Genomic DNA, 19,139 nt, shown 5'->3' with positions numbered 1-19,139 from the left:
AGGGTTTGTAATAACACTTCATAATTTTAAGCAATCTGTCCACAAAACTCTGCTGAGTGTTAAAGTATCAGAAGCTATGCTAGGAATTGTAACTAGTTTCTGACCTTGAATGCAACCTAGGAAAGTGCAATCTAGCAAATAGAAAGTAGAAGTAACAAGGAGTTCCCACTGTGGCTCAGCAGGTTAAGAAGCCAACCAGTGTTCATGTGGATGTGGGTTTGATTTCCGGCCTTGCTCAGTGGGTTAAAGACCTGGTGTTGCTGCAAGCTATGGTGTGAGTCACAGATGTGGCTCAGATCTGACGTTCCAATTTAACGCCTGGCCTGGGAACTTCCACAGGTGTGGCCCTGGAATGAAAGAAAAAAGGGAGGGAGGAAAGAGAAGTAACAAAAAAAAAAAAAAAAAAAAAAAAAAGTGGCCTGGAATAGGACTCTATATACCTGAGCTTTTTTTTCTTTTTCTTTTTTTTGGGGGGGGGGGGGCTTTTGTCTTTTTTTGTTGTTGTTGTTGCTATTTCTTGGGCCGCTCCCCGCAGCATATAGAGGTTCCCAGGCTAGGGATTGAATTGGAGCTGTAGCCACCAGCCTACGCCAAAGCCACAACAACGCGGGATCCGAGCCGCATCTGCAACCTACACCACAGCTTACAGCAACACCAGATCTTTAACCCACTGAGCAAGGCCGGGGATCGAACCCTCAACCTCATGGTTCCTAGTCGGATTCGTTAACCACTGCACCACGACGGGAACTCCAATACCTGAGCTTTTTTCTACCTACAAGTACTAGGCCCTCAAGGTATATTAGACAGAGAAATTACTCCAGGTAACTATCTACTCTTAATTCCTAAGACTTTACACTCAAACTCCCACTTTGATAAATCACACTGGGCCATAAAAATATCTTTAAGAGAAGAACAATTCAAAAGTCAAGTTATGTTAGGTCCCAAAGGTTTATTTTTGCTTTTATTTCTGTTGCCTTGGGAGACTGACCGGAAAAAAGATTTTAAGGTTGATGTCAGAGAATGTTTTGTCTATGTTCTCTTCCAGGAGTTTGATGGTGTCTTGCCTTAACGTTTACATCTTTAAGCCATTTTGAGTTTATTTTCGTGCATGGTGTGAGGGTGTGTTCTAGTTTCACTGATTTGCATGCAGCTGTCCAGGCTTCCCAGCAATACTTACTGAAAATTCTTTTTCTCATTTTATGTTCTTGCCTCCTTTGTCGCAGATTAATTGACAGTAGGTGTCTGGGTTTATTTCTGGGTTCTCTATTCTGTTCCATTGGTCTGTCTATCTGTTTTGGTACCAGTACCACACTGTCTTGATGACTGTGGCTTTGTAGTATTGCCTGAAGTCTGGGAAAGTTATGCCTCCTGCTTGGTTTTTGTTCCTCAGGATTGCTCTGGCAATTCTGGGTCTTTTGTGGTTCCATATAAATTTTTGGATTGTTTGCTCTAGTTCTGTGAGAAATGTCATGGGTAATTTGATAGGGATTGCACTGAATCTACAGATTGCTTTGGGTAGTATGGCCATTTTTACAATATTCATTTTTCCAACCCAGGAGCATGGAATATCTTTCCATTTCTTCACATCTTCTTTAATTTCCTTGATTAACGTTTTATAGTTATAAGCATCTAAGTCTTTCACCTCCTTGGTCAGAGGTATTCCCAGGTATTTGATTTTTTGGGGTGCAATTTTAAAAGGTATTGCATTTTTGTATTCCTTTTCTAATATTTCATTGTTAGCATACAGAAATGCAACTGACTTCTGAATATTAATTTTATATCCTGCTACTTTGCTGAATTCATTGATCAGTTCAAGTAGTTTTGGGGTATTTCTATATATAGTATCATGTCATCTGCATACAGTGACAGTTTTACCTCTTCTCTTGCTATTTGGATGCATTTTATTTCTTTTGTTTATCTGATTACTGTGGTTAGGACTTCCAATACCCTGTTGAATAACAGTGGTGAGAATGGGCATCCTTATCTTGTTCCAGATTTTAGTGGGAAGGCTTTCACCTTTTCTCCATTGAGTATTATATTTGCTGTGGGTTTGTCATAAATGGCTTTGGTTATGTTAAGGTATGTTCCCTCTATACCCACTTTGGTGAGAGTTTTGATCATGAATGAATGTTGGACTTTGTCAAATGCTTTTTCTGCATCTATTGAGATGATCATGCATTTTTTGATTTTTCTTTTGTTAATGTGGTGTAGATGGTGATTGATTTGCATGTGTTGAACCATCCTTGTGCACCCAGGATCAATCCCACCTGGTCATGGTGTATGCTCTTTTTTATATGTTGTTGGATTCAGTTGGATAAAATTTGTTGACAAGCTTTTGCAGAGCAAAGGAAACCAAAAAGAAAACAAAAAGACAACTTAAAAAATGGGAAAATAGTTTCAAATGATGCAACTGACTAGGGCTTAGTCTCTAAAATATACAGACAACTTACACAACTCAATAGCAAAAAAGCCAAAAACTCATTTGAAAAATGGGCAAAAGACCTTAATAGACATTTCTCCAAGGAATATATACAGGTGGCCAACAAGCACATGAAAAAATGCTCAACATCAAGTATTGCTGGGAAACCTGGACAGCTGCATGAAAATCAATGAAACTAGAACACACCCTCATACCATGCACAAAAATAAACTCAAAATGGCTGAAAGACTTAAATATAAGACAGGACACCATCAAACTCTTGGAAGAGAACATAAGCAAAACATTCTCTGACATCAACGTCATGAATATTTTCTCAGGTCAGTCTCCCAAAGCAACAGAAATAAAAGCAAAATTAAACCAATGGGACCTCATCAAACTGAAAAGCTTTTGCACAGCAAAGGAAACCAAAAAGAAAACAAAAAGACAACTTACAGAATGGGAGAAAATAGTTTCAAATGATGCAACCGACAAGGGCTTAATCTCTAGAAAATACAAGCAACTTATACAACCCAACAGCAAAAAAGCCAACAACCCAACGGAAAAATAGGCAAAAGACCTGAATAGACACTTTTCCAAGGAAGATGTACAGACAGCCAACAAGCACATGAAAAAATGTTCCACATCACTGAATATTAGAGAAATGCAAATCAAAACTACCATGAGATACCACCTCACACCAGTCAGAATGGCCATCATTAATAAGTCCACAAATAACAAGTGCTGGAAAGGTTGTGGAGAAAAGGGAACCCTCCTGCATTGTTAGTGGGAATGTAAGCTGGTACAACCACCATGGAGAACAGTATGGAGGTACCTTAGAAAACTACATATAGAACTACCATATGACCCCGCAATCCCACTCTCGGGCATATATCCAGACAAAATTTTCCTTAAAAAAGAAACATGCACCCGCATGTTCATTGCAGCACTATTCACAATAGCCAAGACAAGGAAACAACCCAAATGTCCATCGACAGATGATTGGATTACGAAGATGTGGTATATATACACAATGGAATACTACTCAGCCATAAAAAAGAACAAAATAATGCCATTTGCAGCAACATGGATGGAACTAGAGACTCTCATACTGAGTGAAATAAGTCAGAAAGAGAAAAACAAATACCATATGATATCACTCGTATCTGGTATCTAATATATAGCAAAAATGAACCTTTCCACACAAAATAAAATCATGGACTTGGAGAATAGACTTGCAGTTGCCAAGAGGGAGGGGGTGGGAGTGTGGTGGATGGGGAGCTTGGGGTTAATAGTTGCAAACTATTGCCTTTGGAATGGATTAGCAATGAGATCTTTCTGTGTAGCACTGGGAACTACGTCTAGTCACTTATGATGGAGCATGATGTGAGAAAACAGAATGTACATATGTATGTGTAACTGGGTCACCATGCTCTACACTATAAAATTGACAGAACACTGTAAACCAGTTATAATGGAAAAAAATAAAAATCATTATATAAAAAAAATAAAAAATAAAAATACAAAAACAAACACACACACAAAAACCAAAAGTCAAGTTAAACATTTTGCAACATAACTTCTTGCTCCTAGCTCCATATCCTTGACTAGACTTCTGCAATTTTTCCCTGTGCAGGAGGAAGTACTAAAAAGAATATCAAAGGCCTAAATCAGTTTTCTCAACCTGCCTTTTCATGCCCCAGTTTATTTCAACTGACAGATCTCCTGCATCCAGCATTACAGCTCAATTAAAGTGCCTGTTCCTTGGGCCTGGAATAAGAGGGAAGACTTTGGCAACCCCTAATGGTTATTAGCACAAATGATTAATATATACCCTAAGAGACAGGTCAAATGAAAATTTGTAAGAGAAAAAGCATTTCAATCTTTTAAGGTGTTGCCTTAGATGAGAATCAAGGAAGGGTCTGTGAAAGAGGTGATATCTGAGCTTGATCCTAAAAGATGAATAACATTTGGATATGTGGAAACTGAAGAGAAGAAAAGGCATTCAAGGTAGAGAATATAGGATGAGCAAAGATATGAAAAGGACAAAAAGGAAGGCGTGATGTTGGAACATATAGGACTGTTAACAATATGCCAGGCTCTGCTCTACACATATTATTTTAATCCACATCTATCCACTGAGGCAAATGATATCCAATTCAGAGATGAGAAAACTAAATTTCTAAGAGACCGGGTGTCTTATTTAAACCTAAGGTCACACACACCTAGTAAGTGGTGAAGCCATATTTCAAATTCAGGCTCTTGTTGATTCTAAAGCTCAACTTCTCCCAACTGTATAATGTGGCCTCTGGGTTACCAAACATTAAAAAAGTAGATTGGGCCAAGTCATGGGTGGTCATGGATGCCAAGTTGACAAGTTGAGACTAAAATTTAACTATCAATGGAAAGAAAAATTAATGTTTTTTGAAGAAAAACTTTCATTCGGAGTTCCCGTCATGGCTCAGCAGTTAAGGAATCTGACTAGCATCCATGATGTAGGTTCGATCCCTGGCCTGGCTCAGTGGGTTAAGGATCCGGCGTTGCCATGAGCTGTGGTGTAGGTCGAAGACACAGCTCGGATCCTGCATTGCTGTGGCTATGGTGAAGGCTAGCAGCTACAGCTCCGATTCGACTTTTAGCCTGGGAACTTCCATATGCCACAGGTACGGTCCTAAAAAAACATAACAAAAAAAAAAAAAAAACCTTTCATTCATTCACTCACTCATTCACTTATTCACATATCTGTTATGACTTGCTAGATGCCAGCCAGATGTTAAATATGTCTTGCTAGATGTTAAATAGATACAGTCCCTATTCTGTATTTCTATGCTCTTTTCATTTAGCTTTTTAAACTTTTTATTGAATTATACATTCAGAAGAGTGCACAAATCAAAAATACATCAATGTAAAAAGAATTCAGATCAAGTACAGATCATAATTCCAGAAACCCCACTATGTTCATATTTAGTTACTACCAAACCCCTACATCCCAAAATATTTACTATACTGAATTCTGATACCATAGATTACTTCTGCCTGTCTGTGAACTTAATATAAAAGGAATCATACAGTATATACTCTTTGAAGAAAAACATAGTTTTGAGGGCAAGTGTTCACACAATTCCAGGACAGTATGATAAACATCCAAATTGACTGTACAGGAAATGCCGAAAAAGAGAAAGATCTGGCAAATTCTCCAACGTGGGAAGGAAGAAAGAAGGAAGACTGACAACCATAACTTTGAGTGGGTGACTAGCAAAATGACTGTGATTTTAATACAAACAGAGAACAAAGGAAGAGAATGGGCCCAGGAAGGAAATTTCAAACATTGGGAAATCGTGGTGAGAATAACTAGCAGGTAACTAAATATGAAGGATAGAACCCAAGGAAAAAAGGGAGGGTTAGAAGTATAGATTTGGGAATCATCTGCTTAGACAGGCTAACTGGAAGTCTACTGGCTGCCTAGCACTTAAGCCAGGATCAAGCAGTACAGGACATTTAGTAGTTCAATTAATGAGTCTGGATAAGAGGTTTAGGAGATACAGATTTAAGATGAAAAGAAATGCCTGAAGGGAAGACTGTAGAGAGAAGAAACAGAGACACACAGGAAAGGAGACAGGCAAGGTAAAAAAGAAAGAAAGAACTGGAAGAACCCAAGAAAACAGGAAGCTCCAAGTAGGGAGTTCCAAAAAAAAAAAAAAAAGACAAAAACACTATGGAATGCTGCAGAGAAAGATGAAAATAAAGACTGAAGAAAAGTGATGAAAAAAAAGTGTTTAAATATTTAACTGTTAATTATTTCTGCCTACTTCTGGCCTATTAAGCTCCTAAATTATAAGAAAATGTCTTACAAATAGCCCCAACAGCACCTAGTGGTACCCAATTATTAGCTGGCTTGATTTAAAATGGAGTAATTACAGCGGGTTAAGGATCTGGTGCTGTCACTGAAGCAGTTTGGGTTGCTGCTGAGGGCGTGGCCAAAAATTTAAAAAATAAAATAAAATGGAGTAATTATATCAGCTGCTTCCTTCTGGATAACTTTAGCAAAAGAATTTTTTCTCACAGAGCAAGAATTCCTTCCCAGCCAGTATGAAGTGTTCCTAATGGCTGGATGGTCACACAAGCAGCAGGAGTCAGAGAAAGTAGGAGAAAGCAAGAAGTCCTGTTCTGCTTGTTATTTGGAAGCAAGTGATTTTGTACAGAGGCATCAATCAGACTTATCCCAGTAGAGTTTATAAAGTACCTACCTTTATTAGTACTATGTCCAGGAAATACCACCAGCTAAAGCTAATAAGGCCCACTGCCAGTATCTGACACGCTCCTTTGACTCTAGGCAGGCTAATGATATCACAGCATTCCTCAGAGATGGTCCGATATGCTCTTCAGAAACCAGAGCCAAATTCCACCCCTCCTAACAAGCTTCCCCAAGTCCTAGTCCCAGATGTGATGTCTTAAAATTCACAAGCTTAGGTCACAGCCTAGAACCAGACCTAAGGTCTATAGGAGATCAACCACTGATAAACATCCAGATCCAGGCCATAAATATGTGCAGAACATTTCAGAGAGGGAGAAAACACCTAACCTTGAAAAATGTTAAGCATTTCTCCTGTTAAGTACACAAAAGCAGCTCTTAGGAATGTTTCCACAGTAGACTTTGGCCCCCCTCCTCTAGACTCCTAAGGGTAAGCCACTCCACTGACTTTATCCTCACAGGCCCCAGAGATGCACCAATATATAGAGAGCCTCATCTGAGTGATTCATGCAGCAAGTTATCCTAGGAACCACATGCCACCTGGTAGTCTAGATCCCTGTAAAAGCCTGAAAGCCTATGGCACTGACTCCTTGACACTTTAACCACTGGGAGCAGTTTAACTTGGTTCCTACTCAGCAGTAAAGTCTCCAGCTGTGGTCAGCAATACCTCTGGCAGGTCACTAAAGTCTAGGCTAAGAGGGTCATGAGAAAGCTCTGAAAACCAACAACTGTGTAGTAGGAGGCCCACTGGTGATTCTTAAGCAATTGTTTATAGAGTTTTGACCTCAAAAGGCATTTTTCTATGATCTCACAAAAAATCCATGAGAAGGGTCAGTTATTATCTTTCATTTTACAGCTGAGGAGACTAAGAAATAGGAAGTGCTTTGTTCAAGTTCTCTCAGATTTTAAGACTAAGCTACTGCAAGGACCGAGTTCTTTCTATTTCTAGTTGATCCTTAAATTTTACTAGTAATAGGAAGCAGAGTAAATGAATACAAAAGATACTGGATATCATGAATACACCATCTGCATATACCAGCCTAGAGAAGCCATTTCTCACCAACTAGACCTCGGGAAATAAAGACTCACGGGTGAGAAACACTTGAGCTTCTGTGCTCAAGCTCTTCTTTCCCTTCAGTCTTAGAAAGTATGCTAGGGCTGCCATAACATAATACTACAGACTGGGTGGTTTAAGGAACAGACAGTTATTCTTACAATCCTGGAGGTTTCTGCTGTGTAGCACTGGGAACTATGTCTAGTAACTTATGATGGAGCATGATAACGTGAGAAAAAAGAATGTATACATGTATGTGTAACTGGGTCACCATGCTGTACAGTAAAAAAAAAAAATGTATTGGGGAAATTAAAAAATTAAAATTAAAATTAAAAGAAAAACAATTCTGGAGGTTAGAAGTCCAAGATCAAGGTGTCAACAAAGTCAGTTTCTTCTAAGGCCTCTCTCCTTGGCTTATAGGTGGCCATCTTTTCTCTGTGTCTTCACATGACCTTCCTTCTGTGTATGTCTGTGTCCTAATCTCTTCTTACAAGGAGATCAGTCAGATTTCAGTAGAGCCCATCCATATTACCTCAATTAATCATAGTTACCTCTTTAAAGACCCTATTTCTAAATACAATAACGTTCTGAGATAATGAGTGTTAGGACTTCAGCATGACACAGGGGGCAGGGGACAATTCAGTCCAAAACAAGCAGAAAAGGTAAAATCAGGCTTTTGGTAGAACTAGGAATTTAAAAGGGAGGGAAGAAAGGAGACAACCTAGAACCAGAAGCCAGGTACCCCGGTGTTTTCCTTTCCTTTGCAGAGAGCCTTTGGAATAGAGTAGAAGGTAGTGGCTTCCAGCTGGTGGCTTTAGAGAAGGAGAACTAAGACAATCTCAGCTTTCAATCCTGCTCTGGCCTGCTTCCTAAAAAACATGGAGAACATGAGGAGAAGGACCATTTGATTCCTTTCTGGGTATTTTTGCTCTGTTCAGATGGGGTTGGGAAAGGTAGAAAGCTTTTCTTTGCATGTAAAACAATACTTAAATTTTAATTTCTTAAGGATATCATTATTATTACCCATGTAGCTTCATCCTTGGAACTGCTTTCTGCCTAGGATTTTAGTGGGTTTTTTTTTTGGGGGGGGGGGTGCATACCTACAGGAAATGGATTTCCCCAGGCTACAGGTCAAATTGGAGCTGCAGCTGCCAGCCAATTTCTCCAGGCTATAGGTCAGATTGGAGCTGCAGCTGCCAGCCAGATTGGAGCTGCAGCTGCCAGCCACATCCACAGCCTTAGCCATGTGGGATCCAAGCCGTATCTGTGACCTACACAACAGATCATGGCAACAAGAGATCCTTAACCCACCGAGTGGGGCCAGGGATCGAACCTGTCTCCTCATGATACTAGTTAGGTTCGTTACCATTGAGCCACTATGGCAACTCCAAGATTTTAGTTTTTATGAAAACAGTTAAGTTCCAAAGACTGAGCTAGATTTGTATATTAGAAGAACAGAAAAGGGGGGGCTAAGATTATCAGGCTACAGCAAGAACTGGCAGCTCTAGAGCATGCTTTTATTACTAACGAACTGGGCAATCTTCTTTCACATGCTATTTTAAAAAACAAACAAACAAACCCAGCTTCTTATTGTTTCAGGTGCTAAGGTGATACTGCCAATTTCCCCAGAGACAGGCAAGAGAAAAAGGAGAAAGAAGGGTTGCAGGTTAGGGTACAATTAAGGCAGATGTAGCAAATTCAAGACAAATTCAAAGATATTAAAAGGGAACTGGGCTGGGAGAAAATATTTGCAAACTGTGTATTTGATAAGGGACTTCAACCCAAATATATAAAGAAGTCTTAGAACTCAGCAACAAAAAGACAAATCGGAGTTCCCGTCGTGGCGCAGTGGTTAACGAATCCGACTAGGAACCATGAGGTTGCGGGTTCGGTCCCTGCGCTTGCTCAGTGGGTTAACGATCCGGCGTTGCCGTGAGCCGTGGTGTAGGTTGGAGACGTGGCTCGGATCCCACGTTGCTGTGGCTCTGGCGTAGGCCAGTGGCTACAGCTCCGATTCGACCTCTAGCCTGGGAACCTCCATATGCCACGGGAGCGGCCCAAGAAATAGCAAAAAGACAAAAAAAAAAAAAAGAAAAATCACCTGATTTAAAAATGGAGAGAGGAGTTCCCTTCGAGGAGCAACAGAAACAAATTCAACTAGGTACCATGAGGTTGTGGGTTCGATCCCTAGCCTTGCTCAGTGGGTTAAGGATCTGGTGTTGCCATGAGCTGTGGTGTAGGTCGCAGATGAGGTTCAGATCCTGCATTGCTGTGGCTGTGGCTAGGCCGGTGGCTGTAGCTCTGATTGGACCCCTAGCCTGAGAACTTCTATACACTGTGGGTGTGGCACCAAAAATAAATAAATAAATAAAAATGGGGAGAGGACTTGAAGAAACATTTTTCCAAAAAAGATATACAAATGGTCAATAAGCATATGAAAAGATGCTCAACATTATTAGTCACCAGGGAAATTCAAATCAAAACCACAAAGAGATATGGAGCTCCTGTTGTGGCTTAGTAGGTTAAGAACCCAACTAGTATCCATGAGAATGCAGGTTCAATCCCTGGCCTAGCTCAGTGGGTTAAGGATCCAGTGTTGCCTCAAGTTGCAGCAGAGGTCACAGACTCAGCTCAGTCTAGCACTGCTGTGGATGTGGCGTAGGGCAATGGCTACAGCTCCAGTTTGACTCCTAGGCTGGGAACCTCCACATGCCACAGATTCGGCCCTTAAAAGAAAAAGACAAAAACAAAACAAAACCACAGTGAGATACCATTTCACATCCACTAGGATGGCTAAAATCAAAAAGACATAGACCAAAAAGTGTAGGCAAGGATATGGAGAAATCTGAATGCCTGCACATTGTTGATGGGAATGCAAAAAGATACAACCTGCTTAGAAAATAATCTGGAAGTTTCTCAAAAGGTTAAATATAGAGTTACCATACGACCCCAAAATTCCACTCCCAGGTATATATACCTAAGAAAAGTGAAAACATACGTTTACAGAAAAAGTTGTACATCAATGTTCACAGCAGCATTATTTGTAATAGCCAAAAAGTGGAAACAATTCAAATGTCCATCAACAGAAGAATGGATAAGCAGAAGGTGATATATCCATACAATGGAATATTATGCACTCATAAGAAGGAATGAAGTACTGATACATACTGCAACTTGAATGAACCTTAAAACACTATTTTAAGTAAAAGAAGCTATATACAACAGGCCACATATTGTACAATTTCATTTATATGAAATGTCCAGGAGAGAAAAATCCATAGGGACAGAAAGTAAATCAGTGCTTGCCAGAAGCTACAGCAAAGCAGGGAATAGGAAGTGACTGATTAATGGGCATGAGCTTTCCTTTCAGGGTGATGGAAATGTTCTGCAATTAGATGAGGCTGCAGAGCTTAGTGAAAATACTAAAAAGCACTGAATTATACACTTTAAAATGGTAAATTTATGTTATATGAATTATATATCTCAATAAAAAGGTATTTTTTCCTTTAAAGATATGAATGGAATTCCTTTTCCCTTTTTAGCCCACTAGGAGGAAATGATATAGAAGTAGGACTGGATGAGAAGGTTGGAAGAGCACATGAAGAACAGTATCTCTGTCTCTATCTCCAAAGAATGACAGGAAATAGAAGCAAGATTTGTGTGAGAAGAAGGAAGATCCACAGCCATGGATGGCTGGAAAGATGAAACTATATTAAAATTTCTCAACCCAAAGTGACCATGAGCAAGTACGGGTATGACCTCTCCTTTTTAAGAGATTTTTAGGTCAGAGAACCCTGCTCATTCCTCTCCACAAAATAACGGCCCAGAATGAAAAAAGACTAGCTTCCTACTCTACATCCTTTTCATTCATCCTGTCTATAGGATGTTTACAGAGTGCCTAATACATGCACAAGATAGCCACTTCATCCTTCCTTCCCTTTGAAGGTAAGTGAAACTCCTGCTCTGAACTCTTCCACATAGTAGAAAGGATGACTTTACTTTCTCTTACCTCCCAAGAGCCCAATCACATAGAGTGGATTTAAAGTTGGACTGGAGAGCATGGGAACAAAAGAGTTTTTGAGAGATGATGTCTTTTGGTTAGAACTAGCTGAATTTGATATGCTGATGGGATAAGCGAGCACACAAGAAGTAGCTAGACATATAGGTCTAGAGTTCAGAAGAGAAGTCTGGGCTAGATATACAAACAGCAGAGCAATTCACATGTAAGTGGTAACTGACATAATAAATGAGATCTCTTAACAAGAATGTATAAAGTCATATGAAAAGAGGATTAAAGAAAGGACTCCTAAAGACCAACACTTAAAAAGTGAGCAAGGAGAGAATTCAGAAAGGAAGACTGAAGAGAGATCAGAAAAGAGCAATGGGAATGGTTTCTCAGATATTAGAACAGGAAGGAGGGTGCAGGAGTGTCAAATATTGCAGCGAGGTCCAATAAGATAAAGACTTAAAAACAAACACAGGATTAGGTAGCTATGAGCTCAGTGACTGAAATTCACAGTTTAATGAATTGACAATAAAATAATCTGAGACAGACTTTCCTCAAGTGTATTCCTCGGAAAATGATTCCTAGGATACTCTCCAACAGTCAGTTTCATGGTCCAAAAAGTTTAATGCTGTGCATTTTTCATTTCCCTCTTGAAGAATCACAGCAAGCCACAGTATATTCAGTTTCCTGAGAAGTCTTTCAATAAGGCAATCTGTTGGTGTTGCACTGTATTAGAACTTAATGTTTTCCAAGTTTCTTTGGCTATAGAGAAACTTTCACCTAATAAAGAACCTATTAACAGTTCTAGAAACTGGAGTCCCATGAAACACACTTTAAAAACATGGTTCTAAGATTATGGTGGTAGTTAGAAGTGTTAAGCACATAGGCTCTGGAGTTCCTTTGTGGTGCAGTGGGTTAAGGATCCGATATTGCCACTGCAGAAGCTTGGGTCATTGCTGTGGCGTGGTTTAGATCCCTGGCTCAGGAATTTCCACATGAGCTCAGCCAAAAAACAAACAAACAAACAAACAAAAAAATCCACCATAGGCTCTGGAGTTAAATAGGTCTAGATTAAGCTAGGTGAATTTACCTTTCTAAACCTCCGTTTCTTAATCTGTAAAATGGACCTAATAGCATAAGCCATAGAATTATTATAGGAATTCATTTGGGTTATACAGGTAAAGCACTTACAGTAACAGTATTTAATGATGTGGTTACTATGATGATGATGATTATGGCAGTAGCTGAAATTAGAAGGAAAAGTGTGATGTATATACTAAAGTTTTCAATGAATGAATGGGGAGTTATGCAAAAGTTGGAATCTAATTTCAACAAGGAAAGTGGGTGTGAGAACAGGTTATGTGAGGATCTATTACTGGCCTTGAAGTGGCAGAGAAATCCAAGAAAACCAAGCCTGACCTAATAATTCACCGGACATTAAAAAAAAAAAAAAAAAAAAGGCATCATCTCCACACAAAAGGGCTTTAGCAAACAGCCAGGTTTTAGCCACTACCGGTTCTGGTCTCAGATATCTGGTAAATACTCCACAGTGTGCCAAAGGACAGAAAGAGTCTTTTGAGAGCAGCAGTAAAAGCCCTTGCCTAAGACAGGTTTCTAGCTTGTGAAGCAATGGGTAGGGCTTACCATAAACTTTGAAGAAGGATGCCAAAAGCTGTGGTTAAGAGAGGTCTGGAAGTATTTAGCCTGCTATAAGATTTGCATTACAACACTGTGGTACTCGCAAAATATTAGAAACAACTTCAAGGTCCACCAATAGGGAACAGAGTATATAAATTATAATACATCCACAGAAAGAAATACTATGCAGCTCTTTTTTTTTTTTTAAAGCAGTAGATCTATTTGTGATACAGAAAATTTTTCAAGATGTAGCAGTAAATGAATAAAAGGTGAAGGACAATGTGTGTAATATACACACACTTGTGTGTGCACACATGCATGCTTGTAAATGCACAGATTACCTCTGGACTAATTCATAAGACACAGGTAATGATGAGATGGGGGAGATGGGGAATAGAGGCCTGGAAGTCTGAAGTAGGAGGGAAACTTCACATTATACATATAATTTTTGCATTTTATATTTTTACATTTACTACTTATCCAAAATATTCTTTTTTTTTTTTTTAATGTTAGAGTGGCAATGGTTAGGGAGAAGGCTGAAACATTGTGATAAAAAGGCAGGATAACTGTGGTCTCCATGAAGGCAAAGAGCTGATGTAGTAGAAGTTAAGATGGGCAGCCATGATCACAGCAAAACCCTGGAGTTTAAAATTATAGAAAGGGTGCTTTCCTTATGCAACTAAGACTACGAGATGGGATCCTCAAGAGCCCTCCCTTGGACCTTATTATTTTCCCAGGGGGTATCTGTTTTTCAGGGCACCGATAACAGCATAAGAAGGAAGTCTCTTTGCTTGGGAGAATGTGGTAAGTAAGAACAGAATTTTGCAGGCAAGAGCCAGCTCATTCTGTCTTAATGATCTTCCTTAAGAAAACACTGATCCATCTCTCAGGCTAAGTGGCTATAATCTTGGACCTCCTGGGATGGCCCCATTTAAACACTTCTAAACTATGTGCTCAGTTCTATCCCTGCTTATTAACTCTGTCCCCCATCAGCTTTCCTTAGCAACCCAAGAGCTTCTGTCAAGGCTTCCTCATGGCCTATCTCTGTGCCTTCTCCTTCACTGTCCCTTCCACCTGGAACACCCACCCACCTGCTGCCACCGCAGTCTCTGTTTCTAGAGCTAAGAAGTCTCACCTCCTCCTCCAGATTTTTCTGCAGCTAAGCCAAATAAGGTACAGAATTACATCCATTCCACCCACACCACCAACATTACTGCCTCATCGGCATTAGCAATGTCAAACACTTATTAAGTGCATATGGCCAGGTACTCAGCCAGCCCAGATACAAAGATGACCTACATGACCTCTTCCCTCAAGTTGCCGACAATCTTACAAGAATGGCGGCATCAGGGCAGCTCGGCTGGTACTGCAATGACTCAAAGTCTATTGAATGCACTATCAGCTAGAGAAGTATAAATGACCTAGAAGCTTATGGGAAATAGTCAAATAAATAATCAAAGAAATGCAAATTAAAACAGTGGGATATCATTCTTCTTCTGACAAACTGACAAAAATTTTCCGAAATGATAATACTCAATGTTGGTGTGGCACATTCAAATACTGAAAGTTCAAACTGGAAAAACTATTCTGAAAACAAATGTTTATGTATATATGTGTGTGTAACTGGGTCACCATGCTCTACAGTAGAAAAAATATATATATAAATGACAATAAATAAATAGTTTCACATCTGAAAAAGAAAAAGCTTATGACAGGTCTTTAAAAGGTATATATTTTTAAACTCACCAATATATTTGAATCTAATTAAAGAAATAATCAGAAATGAAAAGAGACATGTTTAATGATACTCATCAAAGCATAATTTATAACAGTAAAGAAACAAGAGGAATTTTTAAGAAGCACCTACAGGATGGAATATTATAATCTATTAATAATCATTAGGAGTTCCCACTGTGGCTCAGCAGAAACGAACCCAAGTAGTATTCATGAGGACATGGGTTTGATCCCTGGCCTCACTCAGTGGGTTGAGGATCCACTGTTGCTGTAAGCTGCAGTGTAGGTCTCAGAAGTGCTTTGGATCCACGGTTGCCAGCAGCTGCAGATCTGATTCAACCGCTAGCCTGGAAACTTCCATATGCTGCAGGCGCAGCCCTAAAAAGAAAAAAAAATCATTAAATCATGCTTTTAAAAAATATTTAATAACCCAGAATAAAGCTCACAAAATCAACACCTAACAGAAAAATTTTAGGTCCACACTAAGTATGGTCCAAATTTAGCAACTTTATATTAATGTATATATAAATTACACAACATAGCTAATGTTAGTAGTTAATATTTGCTGTTACTGGCTTTAGGTGCTAGGCCTTGGGAAATATTTTTTTAAGAATTAATTAAGAGAAGAAAGAAGCACATGGAGACTTCTGTGGAAATGCTAATGGGCTTTTCTGGCTGCTTAAGCATGCCTAAGAGATAGTCTAAATGCTCTTCCAGGTTTTATACTGGGCTCTAGAAAACCAGCAATAAAAAGCACAGCCCTGGCATTAAAAGATCTTACAAGTAAACAGAAAAGATGTAACAGTAAACAAGTAATTCCATTACATTATGGTAAATGCTATTTTAGCAAAAGTATAGTAGTCTCCCCTTATCCACAGGGGATATGATCCAAGACCCCCAGCAAATGCTTATATATATATACATGCCTATGATAAAATTTATCTTATAAATTAAAAACAGGAAGAGATTAACAACAAAGCTAATAAGACAGAACAATTATAACAATACAATTGTCCCACACTATCTGCAGAAATTGTTTCCAGGACCTGCCATAGATACCAAAATTCTGGGACGCTCAAGTCCCATAACTGGCCTTCCTCATCCAAGGTTCAGCACCTGCAGATTCAACCAACCACGGACTGTGTAGTACTGTAGTATTTATTTTAGAAAATCCACATATAAGTAGACCCACGCAATTCAAACTCATGTTGTTCAAGGGTCAGCTGTATACTGTCATAAAAGTTGTATGTATGTGGTTTCTCTCTCTCAAAGTATCTTACTGCAAAATTTTAATGCATTTTCCATTTTAACTAAGTACTTATCATGCACTGTGGCCATAACTTTTGCAGTTTGAGGTGTGACAACAACAACTAGCACAGATTTATTTTTCTTCATAATTTCATGGATGAAATATCCGTCCCTACTATAAAGCTTAGCAACCTCAGCATATATGATTTTTTTTCTTTCAAGTTGAGAACTTCCACCATTTCACTTAATGGAAACATTTTATGGCTTCTCGTTGGTATATCTGAACTGTCAGCATCACCACTCTTGCACTTTGGGGCCATCGTTAAGTAAAATAAGTGTTATTTGATCACAAGCACTGTGATACTGTGACAGTCAATCTGATAACTGAGATGGCTACTAAGTGCTTAGAAGGTGGGATGTGCTAGACAAAGGGATGATTCATATTCAGGGCAGGATGGAGCAGGACAGCATGAGATTTCATCATACTACCCATAACAGCATGCAATTTAAAACTTATGAATTGTTTACTTCTGGAATTTTCCATTTAATATTTTTGGACTGTTATTGACTGCAGGTAACCAAACCAGCAGAAAGGGAAACCCTGGATACAGTGGTGGACTACTGTACACACAGGGTCTGGAAACTGACTGGATTTTAAAATATGTGAATGAGAAGTTAGCTAGGTGGAGAAGGAGAAAGTATACCATGCATGAAAACAGCAAGTACTCTGAAAAAAAAATATTCTGTATATTGGAAGTATTGACTAAACATAGAAGCAGAAATGAATAAAACTGGAAAGGCATAGAGGGTCTCTATTAGTGCTTTTCAAATTCTTTTTTGTGAAGGATCTGATTTTTTATTCCCAATATGTCTTGGACTGGTATTTCTGGTCGATAGCCTATTCAGTCAGACAAGGCTGCTGATCATGTGCTTGATGTCATGACAATCCAAACTGCCTCTAAATACTTGCTTTCAACTTCAGTGCTTATTTCATCAAAGCATGGAACCAAACAGTTCCAGGACTGGGATTGTCCATGAACTATAGGGTGAGTCACACTGAGCTAGATCTTAAAGGTTTCATTTTATCATGAAGGTACTATGAAGTAATGGAAGTATATATATACATATTTTTTATTTCCTCTATTATTTGCTTATGTATTTATTTGCTTATTTATTTACTTGGCTGTACCCATGGCATGTGGACGTTCCTGGGCCAGGGATCAAACCCATGCCACAACAGTGACCCAAGCTAGAACAGTGACAATGCCAGATCTTTAACCAGTAGGCCACAAGGGAACTCCCAATTTCCTTTTTATTCAAAGTTTTACCAGATAATTTTTTTAAATGTCTTTTTTGTTCTTTTGAGGGCCACACTTGCGGCACATGGAGTTTCCCGGGCTAGGGATCTTAATCAGAGCTGTAGCCGCTGGCCTACGTCACAGCCACAGCAACACAGGACTGGAGCCGCGTCTGTGACCTACACCACAGCTCATGGCAACTCTGGATCCTTAACCCACTGAGTAAGGCCAGGGATCAAACCCAAAACCTCATGTTCCTAGTCAGATTTGTTTCCGCTGCGCCATGATGGGAATTCCTTACCAGATAATTTAAAATCCTAAAAGAAATGTACTATTTTCTCCCCATATTCTGGATTAGGAAAATGTTGTCATTTTTCTAATAAGAAAATAAGGAAATAAGGTCAAAAACTTTATTTCAATGCCTTATTACACTGAGAAAAAAATACTGGCAACTCCAACCACAGGCAAATGTTAATTTCTCTAAAATGGTAAAAAGCTCCTAATAATCAAAAGAAAATGGGCAAAGAATATAAATAGACTGTTTACAGAAAAGTAATGGCTTTTACCTAAGTGAAAACATGCTCAACTTTGCCAACGATACTCAAGATATGCAAATTTAAACTCTACTGAGACACCACTGCCTAGAATAGTGAAAATCCACTAGCTTAACAAGTCACTCTGTTGGTGGGTTTGGGAAGAAAGAAGTACCTCATGACATTACTAGCAGAGTATAAGCTGGCAGAAGGCAGATACCCTTTGGGATATTCACTAAAGCTGTTCATAAATATGCTTCTCTATTTTAAAATACACAGTCCTATTCATTTGAAATTAGATATGGTTATAGAATTTGCTTTGGCCAGGGAAATATACGCAAAAGTGACATATATTTTCTGGGCAGAAGTTTTTTTAGAGCCAGAGTGCAATCTGCTTTGTTTGCTTTCATTTTTTATCTTTTTTTCCCTCTACCATCAACTTTGGCAGTGTTCTAGAAGCTGCTAATCCCTTTACCTGGATTGCAAAGAAGGTAGCTTAAAGCAGAACTCCTTAACATATAAGACAACAAAATAAAACTGTTGTTTTAAGTCACCGCTAAGTGGAGGGTGGTATTTATTAAAATCACAAATGCATATCCCTTCAGATACACTTGCGCAGAAGCCAAATGACATATATAAAAGGTAATCATTTGCAAAATGGTTTGCTATAGCAAATGAGCACAACAATCAAATGAACAGCAGCAGAAGATTAGTTAAATACTTGCAGTATATTCATATAATGAAATATTATGCAGCTGTTTAAAAATAAATTTATGTTAGGGCTAATATGGAAGAATCTCCAAGTGAAAAAGCAAGATGTTCCCAATGTGGAACTATATTCAGTATCTCCTAACAACCTATTGTGGGAAAGAATCTGAAAAAGAAAATATGTATATATTTTGCTGTATACCTGAAACAATGTAAATCTTCATTTACAGTCTAATTTAATCTTCAATTTTA

At 38.8% G+C, this 19,139-nt stretch overlaps 1 protein-coding gene and 1 long non-coding RNA gene across 2 annotated transcripts in view; both read right to left on the bottom strand.

Annotated features, from left to right (window-relative positions):
• The window catches only part of UNC13B (unc-13 homolog B), a 239,668-nt gene that overhangs the window by 75,181 nt on the left and 145,348 nt on the right, over window positions 1-19,139 (bottom strand).
• On the bottom strand, window positions 1,900-7,705 carry LOC146407088 (uncharacterized). Its single transcript, XR_014823894.1, has 2 exons — window positions 2,906-7,705; window positions 1,900-2,410 (listed from the first exon to the last, which is right to left on the bottom strand). It is a non-coding gene; the product is annotated as an uncharacterized LOC146407088 (long non-coding RNA).

Source organism: Sus scrofa, chromosome 1, assembly GCF_054392235.1.
Source record: "Sus scrofa isolate SSC_HxYL_T2T_F1_AM1 chromosome 1, Sscrofa_HxYL_maternal_Yorkshire_Landrace_v2.0, whole genome shotgun sequence".
Lineage (NCBI taxonomy): Eukaryota > Metazoa > Chordata > Mammalia > Artiodactyla > Suidae > Sus > Sus scrofa.
The sequence above is the reverse complement of the archived record's forward strand: the minus strand, read 5'-3'. Positions and strand labels throughout refer to the sequence as shown.